Source organism: Taudactylus pleione, unplaced genomic scaffold (genome assembly GCF_031769625.1).
Source record: "Taudactylus pleione unplaced genomic scaffold, aTauple2 ptg000244l, whole genome shotgun sequence".
NCBI lineage: Eukaryota > Metazoa > Chordata > Amphibia > Anura > Myobatrachidae > Taudactylus > Taudactylus pleione.
The window spans coordinates 11,435,454-11,448,780 of record NW_028284646.1 but is presented as its reverse complement, the minus strand read 5'-3'; the positions used below and the strand labels follow the sequence as shown (position 1 = coordinate 11,448,780).

The 13,327-nt window shown below is 44.4% G+C and overlaps 1 pseudogene; it reads right to left on the bottom strand.

Annotated features, from left to right (window-relative positions):
- Positions 1-744: 744 nt before the first annotated feature.
- On the bottom strand, positions 745-1,770 carry LOC148516670 (uncharacterized; annotated as a pseudogene).
- Positions 1,771-13,327: the final 11,557 nt, after the last annotated feature.

Below are 13,327 nucleotides of genomic sequence, written 5' to 3'. Positions count from 1 at the left end.
CAGTCACCCCGATCAGCTGCTGATCCCTGCTCTCTGTGCCCTCAGTCACAGCACTCTCCAGCACACACCATGGCTCCTGCCACGCTCCTCTCTCAGTCTTGTGCAGAACTCACTGGGCTTCTCTAGCTCCACCACCAACAGCCTCTCTCTAGTTTCCCTCCTTAAGGCTGGCAGAACCATCTCCAGGGGATCAGCAGGGTCCCAACTCCTGGCCATTAACCCCTTCCATGCTGGAGAAAACACTGCAGGTTTGGGGGTATCACATGCCTCCCGGCTTAAATATTGCGTGTCCTCATGCAATAAACACATTTGCAAAGTCCAGCAAAGAATAGTCTCTTGAACATCACTGCATAATCAACAACATAACATTCACATCAAAGTTGAAAACAGCAGTTTAGACTCTACAATGAGCAGGTAACACACCTTTGTGACTCTTCCTGGACCTACATATAGCCTGCTGCAACATGAAAGTGAACTCCTCGCCGCTTATTGTGGTGTACTCACTATCTGGGTCATGTTTCTCTGGGTAAAGATATGTCACAACCTCTTTAGCTACACTAGGGGTTTCTACAGGGACATTAGATTCAGACTGTGACATTAGAAAATCTAGACTATTGAGTTTAAGGGGTCTCGATCCCTCTGCCGTGGCCATGTGGATAACTTCTTTAGTGTCTCTTTCCTGGTCAGTGGTATTTGAATCTGCTTGACTGGGGTCAGCCAGACTGGAATCTGTATTTTTCACTTTCAGTCTGCTCTCATGTTCCGGCTCTGAAGGGGGTGCGGCCTAACTACATCCTGTAGGCTCAGTTGCACCATTTCACTAGGTTCCTTCACATGCCGTTCGTCTGTTCGTCTCAAGCATTCACTCTGCTCTGGGGTTCTCCCCAACGATTCACTCTGCACTGGGGCTTTGGGTTCTTGCTGTCTGTGTTCAGCTGGTATCATCTGGTGATATGGTAGGTGCCGACACCTCCGGTGAGACTGTGGAAGATGATCGTTCCATCTATCAGTTGCACTTTCAACTGCTCTTGTCCTTTCTCCACCATCACTGTTTTGATCATGTTGCTGAGTATTAAGTAGAGTAACTCCATGACATGGATAACGCCAAAGTTGCTTGCGATCTGTTGCAAATTTGCTATCTCGTACCGGAACACCACCTGAAGCAGTCACGTTAACGGCTTTTATGCCTTTCTTTCCATTCGCCAATTCAAACTCGACCATTTCACCACTTTCCAGGCTCCGGAAGCACTTTTTCTGGTTGGCCTTCTGAACGCCAGTATAATGCACGTATACTCTCCTTTTAGTGTCGACTCGCTGTATAAATCCGTAGCCACGTGGTACATTGAACCATACGACTTGACCTGAAAATCTTCTTGGGCTGGCTCGCTGATCGTCACCAGTATACAGTACATTAGACACTGTAACTTGGTCCTGTCTTACTGCAATTGGACCTACATCTCTTCTTGAGGGCTGTCGACAGTTCCACTCAATGTGACCGCTTCGTTTGCATCCTCGGCATATAGGTCTCCCTCGAGCGTCGAACTGATTAATTACTCATCTTCCGGTCTCTCGGTAAACATCCCATTGGGGTTGGTTTCGCACTCTGCAGTCTGGACACCACTCCTCATGTCTGGTTACAGCCCGTTCCTGTCTCAGGTCTCTTATTTCCTTTCTCATCTCGGTGAGCAACTGGTTGAGTCCTGCAACCCTGTCAGTCATTTCCCTGATCCTGTTGTCATCTGCAGCTGGGTTGCCTTCTTGCAGTTCCATGGTCGATCCTGTTCGTAGACGCCAAAATGTAACACCCCCAATTTGGTGGGATGTCAGTGAGTGGATCGTACCTGCTTTTCTTCTGGAACCTGCTTGGGCGTAGATCAGTGCAGTTCCTCTTTCAGGCTCCTCCTATGACAGCAGAGAGACAGGAGAACCCCCAGAACCCAGCGCAGAAACCAGACCAATATAAAGAAATGGGGGTTTATTACTCTGAATCACTATTCTACTAGGACAATTCTAAATGAACATTAGAACATGCAATATTGTTGCAATGCAAAAGGTACACATACAGGATATCACATTAATAAGCTTAGGTTCACTCTATACATATTGTATACTTCTAATAAAACCTCATGCTAAACATATGAATGCCAACCTGCTCCCTCTATGTGTTAGAGGTAGTTAAACTAAATATACCAAGTTGTAGTTGTAGTTGGCAGAATCTCAAATGGTTCAACTATAAATTCAATAGATAGAAAGCACAATGTCCCTGTGAGTACTCAGAATTCACTGTACAGCCTTTCGTTGGTGCACAAACTTTATAGATGATACTGAACTGTATTACTGATATCCAAAATGGTGTCACTGTCTCTGCCTGTTCTGTGTTATGCACTTCTGCTGTATATCCTGCACAGTTCTGTGTTATGCACTACTGCTGTATATCCTGCTGCAGGCTTCTCTCACTGTACAGCAGTAAGCTGGATGCCCTGAGATCATAGACTGCTATGTGCTGACTGATCTCAGTCTTTACTGGGGTGCTTTTTACTTGCCATGTGCTGTAATGCTTGGGCTACCTGTCCAGATGCCAGCACTTGTCTTTGCAGCATGCACACTCTCTCCTCTCCTTTGGGCTGCAGCAGCTTTAATAGATATGTGTCCTGTCAGCTTCTCTTGTCCTGCTGCCTTACATGAGAGGGGTCTTCTCCTCACAGTCACCCCGATCAGCTGCTGATCCCTGCTCTCTGTGCCCCAGTCACAGCACTCTCCAGCACACACCATGGCTCCTGCCACGCTCCTCTCTCAGTCTTGTGCAGAACTCACTGGGCTTCTCTAGCTCCACCACCAACAGCCTCTCTCTAGTTTCCCTCCTTAAGGCTGGCAGAACCATCTCCAGGGGATCAGCAGGGTCCCAACTCCTGGCCATTAACCCCTTCCATGCTGGAGAAAACACTGCAGGTTTGGGGGTATCACATATATATACACATTTACATACATATAACTATACACACACATATACACTACCGTGCAAAAGTTTGGGGTCACCCAGACAGTTTCGTATTTGTGTTTGGGGTCACCCAGACAATGAAAACTGGCTTTTATTTATCAAATGAGCTGTTAAATGAATAGAACATATAGTCATGACATTGGCAAGGTTAGAAATAATGATTTTTATTTGAAATAATAATTTTGTCCTTCAAACTTTGCTTTTGTCAAAGAATGCTCCTTTTGCAGCAATTACAGCATTGCAGACCTTTGCCATTCTAGCTGCTAATTTGTTGAGGTAATCTGAAGAAATTTCCCCCCACGCTTCCTGAAGCATCTCCCACAAGTTGGATAGGCTTGATGGGCACTTCTTGCGTACCATACGGTCAAGCTGCTCCCACAACAGCTCAATGGGGTTGAGATCTGGTGACTGCGCTGGCCACTCCATTACAGACAGAATACCAGCTGCCTGTTTCTTCCCTAAATAATTCTTGCATAATTTGGAGGTGTGCTTTGGGTCATTGTCCTGTTGGAGAAGGAAATTGGCTCCAATCAAGCGCTATCCACAAGGTATGGCATGGTGTTGCAAAATGGAGTGATAGCCTTCCTTATTCAAAATCCCTTTTACCTTGTACATATCTTCAACTTTACCAGCACCAAAGCAGCCCCAGAGCATCACATTACCTCCACCATGCTTGATAGATGGCGTCAGGCACTCTTCCTTCATCTTTTCACTTGTTCTTCGTCTCACAAATGTTCTTCTGTGTGATCCAAACACCCCAAACTTCGATTCGTCTGTCCATAACACTTCTTTCCAATCTTCCTCTGTCCAATGTCTGTGTTCTTTTGCCCATATTAATCTTTTCCTTTTATTGGCCAGCCTCAGATATGACTTTTTCTTTGCCACTCTGCCTAGAAGACCAGCATCCTGGAGTCGCCTTTTCACTGTAGATGTTGACACTGGCGTTTTGCGGGTACCATTTAATGAAGCTACCAGTTGAGGACTTGTGAGGCATCTATTTCTCAAACTAGAGACTCTAATGTACTTGTCTTCTTGCACACTACTCTGGTTAGAGCCTGTTTGTGCTGTTCTCTGAAGGGAGTAGTACACACGTTGCAGGAAATGTTCAGTTTCTTGGCAATTACTCAATGGAATAGCCTTCATTTCTAAGAACAAGAATAGACTGTCGAGTTTCACATGAAAGTTCTCTTTTTCTGGCCATTTGGAGAGTATAATCAAACCCAACAAATGTGATACTCCAGATACTCAACTAGCTCAAAGGAAGGCCAGTTTTATAGCTTCTCAAACGAGCAAACCCATTTTCACTTGTGCTAACATAACTGCACAAGGATTTTCTAATCATCCATTAGTCTTCTAATGCGCGTAGCAAACACAATGTACCATTAGAACACTGGACTGATGGTTGCTAGAAATGGACCACTATACACCTATGTAGATATTCCTTTAAAAACCAGACTTTTGCAGCTAGTACAGTCATTTACCACATTAACAATGTATAGAGTGAATTTCTGATTAATTTAATGTTATGATCATTGAAAAAAAACCAGTGGTTTTCTTTCAAAAATAAGGAAATTTCTAAGTGACCCCAAACTTTTGAACGGTAGTGTATATACACACACACACACACATATATATATATATATATATATATATATATATATGTACACTGTATGTTAAAGATGACAATATCAGTAACTTAGTCACTTACCTTCATGCTAAGGCTGTGTTAATAGACCGTCTTGGCTCCTTCCTTACACTTTTCAGCTGGACCACTAATGTGGGGGGTCGGGGGTGCCGTGGGGGGATGGTCGGGAGTGCAGCATGGAGGGGGGATGCCGACTGTGGGGGGTTGGGGGTGCCGTAACAGGGGGATGGGAGGGTCAGGTGTGCAGCGAGAGCAGAGTTGAACAACATGGAGGAAGCCGATGGGAGAGGAAAGAAACTGAAAGGAAGCAAGAGGATTACTGTCGGTGGCGGTGCTGGAGCTGGGTGTAGGGGGATGCAGGTCCAGGAGGAGGAGCACTGATCCCTGCATGTCACAGTGTGAGCAGGTGTTTGACTTGGGAAGGGGGGAAAGGTGTCAGTGGGCGGGGTTTCAGCTGGACGACTGCTGTAAGAGCATAGCAGTTTGAAATGTTTTAATAGGTGCTGCTGGCCCTTTTTTTCGGTCCCTGACCCCTGGGGCCCGGTATGGATGTCCCCTTTGTCCCACCCTGTCGCCAGGCCTGCTCACATATGCCTAGATACTTTTTAATAGCTGAAATTATCCTATAAAAATGTAACTTATCTAGTGCTTTAAATTCCTCTGTGGAGCCGCCACACAGAGCGCCGACCTCCGACATGACGAAAAAGCAGCCGGCAATTTCTTACATGTGAAACTGTCGGCTGCTGCTCCTCAATGTCACTGCTGGTAGTGTGACTTCACAGCCATGTGCCACACTCCTAGCCTGAGGAGGTAATAAGGGTAGGGGAAGTGCGTAACGCCCAAAGGGATGGTGGGCATCACTTCCGTATCTGGTGGGTGGTGGTGTTGGTGGTGGGGAGGGGGATACACACTACCCCTTGTTGTTTCTCATATGCAAATAAACCAAATATTTTAAATCCCTTTAATAAGGAAAACTAGTTAATTAAAATGTGGGGTAAATAATGGACTTGGCCTTTTTTTGTGAACATAAGCTTTAGTCGAAGTTCAGAATATTTAGTATTTTCCCCTATTTGCTCTCTGAATATTGCAATGTAAATTAATATTTACTTATTCCAATATGATATCAAAAAGAAATCCAATTTGTCTCTAAATAAACACAATCTGTCAAACACAATCTATTAAAATTGCAAGCGTAAGTTAAAACATTAAAATGCTACGCCTGTGATCCTAACGTACTGCAAATATGTGGAAATGTGACTGGTCCTCTCCTTTTAGTATAAAGTACCTCTGGTCATTAAATGGCATAAATATGTGCATTGCTCCTTGTAGACCTTAGCAACTGAGCCATACTATGTCACTATAAAAAAACAGTTAATAAATAAATAACCCATAGCATTGGAGAAACCACAGACATTAACTATCACCGTTTTTACCAGCATACATTAACTATAGGCTTAGAAGTGAGATTCATCCTGTGCAGTACTGATCGTTGCCAAGGATACAGTAATATGTTATAACACATAGTAATATGCTCAGTACCAACAATTGATGCCAACACAAAGCAATGAGCATAAACAACTCCACATTGTCAAACACAGTAATTATACCTAATAAGGAAACTATAGGGTTTACAGCCAGCTGGATTTGTCAATGTGGGATCCAGTGCACTCACAGCAGTACAAACACACTGAAAAACACAAACAGCAGCTGCACGAAAATTCAGAAAGAACAAAAAAAAGAATTAATGCAACAATTAAAGGCACATTAACCCATCTTTAATACAAAAAAAAATGTTGCTATATGATTTATATAATGCAGTCGTCAATATTTTATTTAATTTTTTCTTCATGATCTGTTTTATGGCAGCTCTCAACAATTAATCAAAAGCTATATTGAGTATTTATAAGCATTTGTCACAAGGTCTGCGAATGACATTATGAAAATATTAGTTGGGTGTAAGTGCCAGGTGTTTGTTGCCTTGAAGTTGTAGCATTGTGTAAAAACTGCATGCAGTAATAATGTAGTTTTATAGAGAAATAATACATGCTCAGTATATAATAATGGTAACAAGAAACAGCAGTAGACAGTTGTCGCTCACCAGGAGAGTTGTCAATACTTTAAAGTAGCAAACAGGGACACTGACTTCACTACATCCAAGCACATCACACCCAATAACAACTCAGTGTACCTTGAGGCACTACAATACCCATCATATCACATTTACTGAATTTCTAAACATACTCTTTTGCATGTTAAACACAGCTCTTTAGTATACATCAACTTAAAGAACCCTTGGACTATATTGCAAGAATTACATCTAAGAGGATAAAAAAATGTTTTTTAATGTTAGTCAATATTAAACAATTGGGACATTTTGATGAACAAATGTTTAATACCTGGCATCGACCCTGGATATTAGGGACAATTGCCAAGTATGCCAATGTTTACAAAATAAATGTATTTACAGAGGCTTGCAAAAATATTCAACACCCTAAAATGCATAGATTTGTCTGTATAATAAATAACACTTACATGGATTGTTCTAGGTAACATTTTTATTATGAACCAGTAGCTCTTACAGGCAATTTTTAAACTCATAATTCATTATTTGTCTAAAGATTTTTTTAAAGAAAAATAATAACTGAAAAATGCTGCTTGTATTCAACCCCTGCCTGTTTACACAGATTAGCCTCTACTTGTGAATCATTAAAGAATGTCAACTTTTTATGGATAAAATACTCCCTGATTCAGATAACATTGGTCATACTGTGAAGCTGAAGGAAAGCTGTGAAAATGAAGAACAAAGAGCATTTAAAGGAAACTAAAGATAAAGTTATAGTCATGCACAAGACAGGAAAAGGCTGCAAAATGAAATCCAAGTGCTTGGATATAGGATGTAGTAAGCATCTCGACAGTCAGGATGCCCAATGGTCACAATACTGACAGCGGCATCCTGACGGTCAGAATCCTGACAGACTGCGCAGGTATTAGGGTCAGTTGGAGACTTAGGGTCAGGGGGAGACTTAGGGGGGAGGACTAGGGTTAGGCACTAGGGCAGGGATGGGGAACCTCAGGCCCGGGGACCGTATAAGGTCCACGGAATCATTTGGACTGGCCCTCTGAGCTTTTTACTGCTCGCCTCATCTGGCTAGCAGGGTGCCTAGAATGGCACCATGCAGCCAGAATCTGTGCAGCAGTGCCGCCTGAAGCGTCCTTAGGATGCTTCAGTTGGCCACACTGCTGCCCTTACAGCTCCCCAGAGCATACTCAGGTTGCTCCGGGCATTGCTGTAATCACCGGTGATTGTAGCCCCGCCCCCGTGTGACATCACAGAGGGTGCGTGGCCTGCAATAATGTTATATTATTGTAGGCCACACATATAGGCCACACATATTATTGCACACACATATAGGCCACACATATTATTGCAGGCCACACATATAGGCCCGCGAATAATGTTATATATATCAAAATGGCCCTCGGCAGAAAAAAGGTTCCCCTCCCCTGCACTAGCAGGAGGGTTAGGGTGCGGGACAGGAGGGATAGGCTGCTGGAGGGGTGGGTTACGGTAAGGGTTTTAATACTTACAAAAATATGTCTGGATTCTGATTGTCGGGATGCCGCTGTCTGTATTTTGACCGTCGGTATCCTAAACACCGGGATCCCATACCCAACCCCTTGGATATCGCAGTGAGCAATGTTGCAACTGTACTTTAATGGAATATGCATTATACCAGGCAGGCACTGCCTACTCAAGGATGTCCCTTCATATCCAACATCAGAGCATGAAGGAGACTTGTGAGGGAAGCCACAAGGAGGCCAACTGTTACTTAGAAGGCGCTACAGAGTTCAATGGCTAAAACTGGAATGAAGCTGCCCCAGTCACCCATATCAAGACTTCTGCATATAACTGGCCTGTATTGGAGGATATCTAGAAAACAAAAGCCATTACTGAAGAAAAACCACATCATAGCACATCTGGGGGTTAATTCAATTACATGCGAATTTGGAAAAAGTGAACTTGCATCATAAAACTCATCTACATCGCAGCAATGCGCGCACTCCAGAAATGCAAGATTCATTTAGAAATGATTATTTGCGGACATCACGGCAATGTTCTCGATATTTCCAAATTTTTCTACAAATTGCGACCTGGGAGAGGTGCATGAAAAAGTGGGCAAATCATCCTGAACACCCAAAAAGTGGCATTAAGATAGCAGGACCATATAGAAGGCTGGTAGTGGCCATAAGCTAAGTATTGTTCTTAAAAGGAGTCAAATTGCTGATTTCTAAATTTGTTATTAATAGTGGAAAAATAATAACAAGTGTTTTTCAGCAAACAAGTCTTTACAGTATTTTGGGGAACATTAAAATGTGTTTATTGTGATTTTACTGTGTTTTAATACAAGTTTGAAAAACAGTGATCCTTAAGGGAACTGCTTTAGGACATGCCTATGGTAATTCCTGTGGACCCTATGGAACCTGAAGAAGAAATACAGAATTATGGTATAATATACCTTTGATAATTATTTTTCTTCGAGGTCCATAGGGCGCCCACCCTGACGCACCTGACCTCAGTTGGGATCTGTTCTTTAAGCCTTTTTGTTCACAGATTCCCTCTTCGCATGATTGTTTCTTGTGCAAGGCTTGGTTACAACTGAATGCCTGTGGCTGGGAGCGGGGTATATAGGGAGGAGGACCAGTGCATGCTGGGAGCTCCAAAGCTTTGCTGTTTAGTGCATTGGATGCGATTCAACTGCATAGCCAATGGCAATTCCTGTGGACCCTATGGACTTCGAAGAAAAATAACTATCAAAGGTATATTATACCATAAATCTGTATTTTGGATCTATAAACTGTTTGTGGAGGTCCGGACATTTAACATCCACATTTCAGGTCATTTATGTTTTATTTTTCCATCTATTCTGAATTGTCTGTTTAGTTGGAATTGCACATCCAAAAGCTGTGATAAGTTTAAATGTTTTGCTCAATAAATATTTCAAGCTTTATGAAGCCATATATTCACAATTAAGAAAGTGGTGAAAGTATTTTTTTTATTGTGGATACCCTAAGGAAAATCTATCCAGAAAAGAACCAATATATGCTTTTTCAAGCATCGGCAGAAAGTGAGTGGGGTACGCCCTTCTCTTTGTTTCCTTCTCGAGGTGCTGCACATATTTCCGTACTCTTGAGTCTTTCACCTGGGAAAGTAAAAGTAACCTTTACACGTGGGGTCAGTGCTCGAAGTGTGCCGGTATACAAAGATAAGCTGAGCCCTGCTTTGCTGTCCACTGCCCTAACAGGACGGAACTACCACAGTCACGTCCCCAGCGCAAACGGGAAATGAGCTCAACCCATGTGGCAATCAGGGAGACGCTGGGGCCAGAGGAGAAACCAGTGTGTGTGGGAGGTGTGAGGGAAAGGTAACTTTTGGCGCAGAGAATCTCCACAACTACAAATCCAGGAGACCGAGTCCCTACTGCGGGAGATGGACACTGAGCCCCCTCTCCCCCGAGGTAAGTTGCTGCCGTACTGCACTTCTTCCGTGCTCTGGACAGGTCCTGTTGCTCCGCACTTCTCCCCCTGCGTTCTATCAGGGCTCCCAGCCAGGCTGACAGGTTCGCGTGTCACTTGGAGTTTGCCAACCTGGGAGCCCTGGCAGATCACAGGAGGAGAAGTGCAGAGCAGCAGCAGCTTACCTCAGAGGGGCTCGGCCCCGTGGATTTCTAGTTGTAGGGACTCACTGTGCCCTCCCCCGGGCCCCGCTGCTGCTGTCACCCTGATCGGGACCAGCGTATCTCTCCCCGCTGCTGCTTCCCACCTTCCAGTCCTTTGGGAGCTCTGGCTGTTTACTTGCAGAGGAGCCGCCGGGACATTTCCCGCTGGGCCGGGCCCCATGCTCCCCTCAGTGGCCGCGCTCTCTCCCATGCCTGCTTTTCATTACTGTGGCTGCCGCGATAGGAGCTGGAGCAGCGCTGATCGTTGAAAGGTGCTGACAGGCGCTGTCAGCTACAGCACAGCCAGGGCAGTGAGGGGCCGGCCAGGCATCACACATTCCGGGAACTGGAGCCAGCCTGTCCGACATTACTGGCTGGCCCTTCCCAAGGGTCACCAGCCTACCTATCACCGGGCTCAGTAGGCTGCACAAATCAGCCCTCCTCTTCCTGCTCCTCGACTGAGGCACTCACTGCGAACATGTCCCTCCTCACAACACTCCCTGCTCTTTTCACAGGACAGGAGGACAAGGTAGGAAGAAACTGCTTGTACCTGCATATGGAGGACAGTGTAATTGCAGGTCATGGTGCTAAAACATGCAAACACTTAAAGCTCCAATGTGTTACTTTCCTTACAGCACCATTAGAAATAGACAATACAAAAAAAAAAAAACCAGCTAATCACATTTAAACATGTTTATTTAAAAGTTTCCATACCATAACTTGAGATGTCTGACTTTACATTTGCATTTTATGTGCAGTATAATGTACTATTCTCAGCCCCATGCCTGTAAAAGATGGTTATAAAACTGCGTTAAGTGGGCCTGATTCACCATAGAACGCAATGCCAATATTTACGCAGAACGAGCATTTGTTTACTATTGCGCATTCACAGTGATCGCAAAATTAGTGACAGGTCAGCATATGGGGGAGGTATTGCTGGGGTGGCCCAAAAAATGCAGGTGTGTCTGAATGTTTGAATGCCGTTTCATGGGCGTGCATAAATTAGCCCTTGCAATTGCATTCAGAGTACGAGACCTCTCTGCGTGTCAGGAAAGGTGCAGTGTTTGCGTCTGGTCAGACATGACTTACATGTTGCGTGACTGCCTGATGTACGGCGATGGTACCGATGTGTACACAGTTGCACGTCGGCATATGTTAAAGAGAAGGCAGCAGTGGGCGTCCCTGTGCTTGGCTGTGCTTTGGAGGGCATAAGCATATTTTAGCAACTGCGATCCGTGAGAGAATGCAGCTGCAATTGTCCTCTAGTGAATTAAGCCTAGTATTCTTCAATGGGACAACTGACGGGGCGGGATGTATCAAAGCTTACCGACGCAGTCTAAGCTCTCGAATGGCGGTGCTGACTTCATTGGGTTTCTTTACATAAAGTTAACGTGAAAAGTAGTTCCGCCTCCCTAGTTACGTACGTGCAGCCACTTGTCCCATCAGCTGTGTATGCAGCATCGCTGGAGTTCAATGACGCTCTTTCCCATTTTTTTTTTCACGTTAACTTTATGTAAAGAAACCCAATGAAGTCAGCACTGCCATTCGAGAGCTTAGACCGTGTCTGTAAGCTTTGATACATCCCGCCCAGGGAGTTTGCTTTCCTTACCTAGATCTCACATTTCTTTTAAATATCATTAGTTCTGAGAAGTGAAAGGTTTCTAAATGTTGTTGATAGTTCTGTTATATAATTTACCTTGTACTTTAGGTTTGGTGACCCCTTACGTAGTATTCACAAACACAATACAAAAATTACTTTCAATTAGGTTGGGTACGGACTCGGCGGTCACAATACCGACAGCGGCATCCCGACAGTCAGAATCCCGACCCAACTAGGTAAGTACTCTCACCCTCCCACCTGCAGCCTAACCCTCCCTCTCGCAGCCTAACCCTCCCCCTAGCTCCTAACCCCTAGCCTTAAACCTAGTCCGCCCCTAATCCTAATACTTACCGTCGGGATTCTGGTGCTTGCATTTTGACTGCTGCGTCCATTTTCGCGTGATGTCAGGATGTCATGCGCACAATGTCATGACGTTGCACACTTAGTGTTGGCGAGGCCGGCACAGGCTGCAACTGTGCCCTGTTATGGCCCAGATCTCACCCCCCTCTACAGCTCTCGCCCCCTCAACTTACCCCACCTCAATTAGGGCTGCTTCCAGAAATTTCCTGGGCTGGTTTTCCATCCCAATCTGCCCCTGGGAGCCGGTGCCCAACTATATACGTTTAACTTATACTTTGTCTCCTGCCTACTCTCTACTTACTTACCTAACACCTGCCTACATACACTGGGTACCTACTAACTACCCATTAATTTACCTACTACCTACCTTACTACTTATCTACAGTTTGCTCACTACATACTTACCACTTGCTTACATTCAACTACCTGCTATAAACCTACCTATTGTCTTCATACCTACTGCCCACTTTCCTACTACATACCTTATTACTTACCTGTCTACTCTCTACTTACCTATGACCTGCCAACATACTACCAACCTGCTATTAACCTACCAATTGTCTATTCTGAATGGCATAATTTGTAGAGGGCATTACTGTGTGGCATCAATTGTAAAGGGAATTACTGTGTGGCATAATGTGTAAGGGGCACTACTGTTGTGTGGCATAATGTGCATAAGGGATACTACAATGTGGTACAGTACACTGACGAAAAGGGGCGTGTCTTAAGAACACACCCCTTTTGAGGGACCATGCCCCCTTTTCTGACACATAAGTACGACCTTAAATATTCCATACCCCCACTTCAAAATTCCCACTTCGACCACTGTGTGGGATGTAATCTCCACTGTCATGTGAGTGGGGTACACTACCCTTTCTATGGTTTATGGCACCATCATGTTCTCATTATATGATTGATTTTATGAATCCATGTGATTGTTTTTTCCACTGTTTTGTTTTTCTTCCCATATGGTCATTTCCCGTTTTTCGGTTTAGGAGTTATGGTGG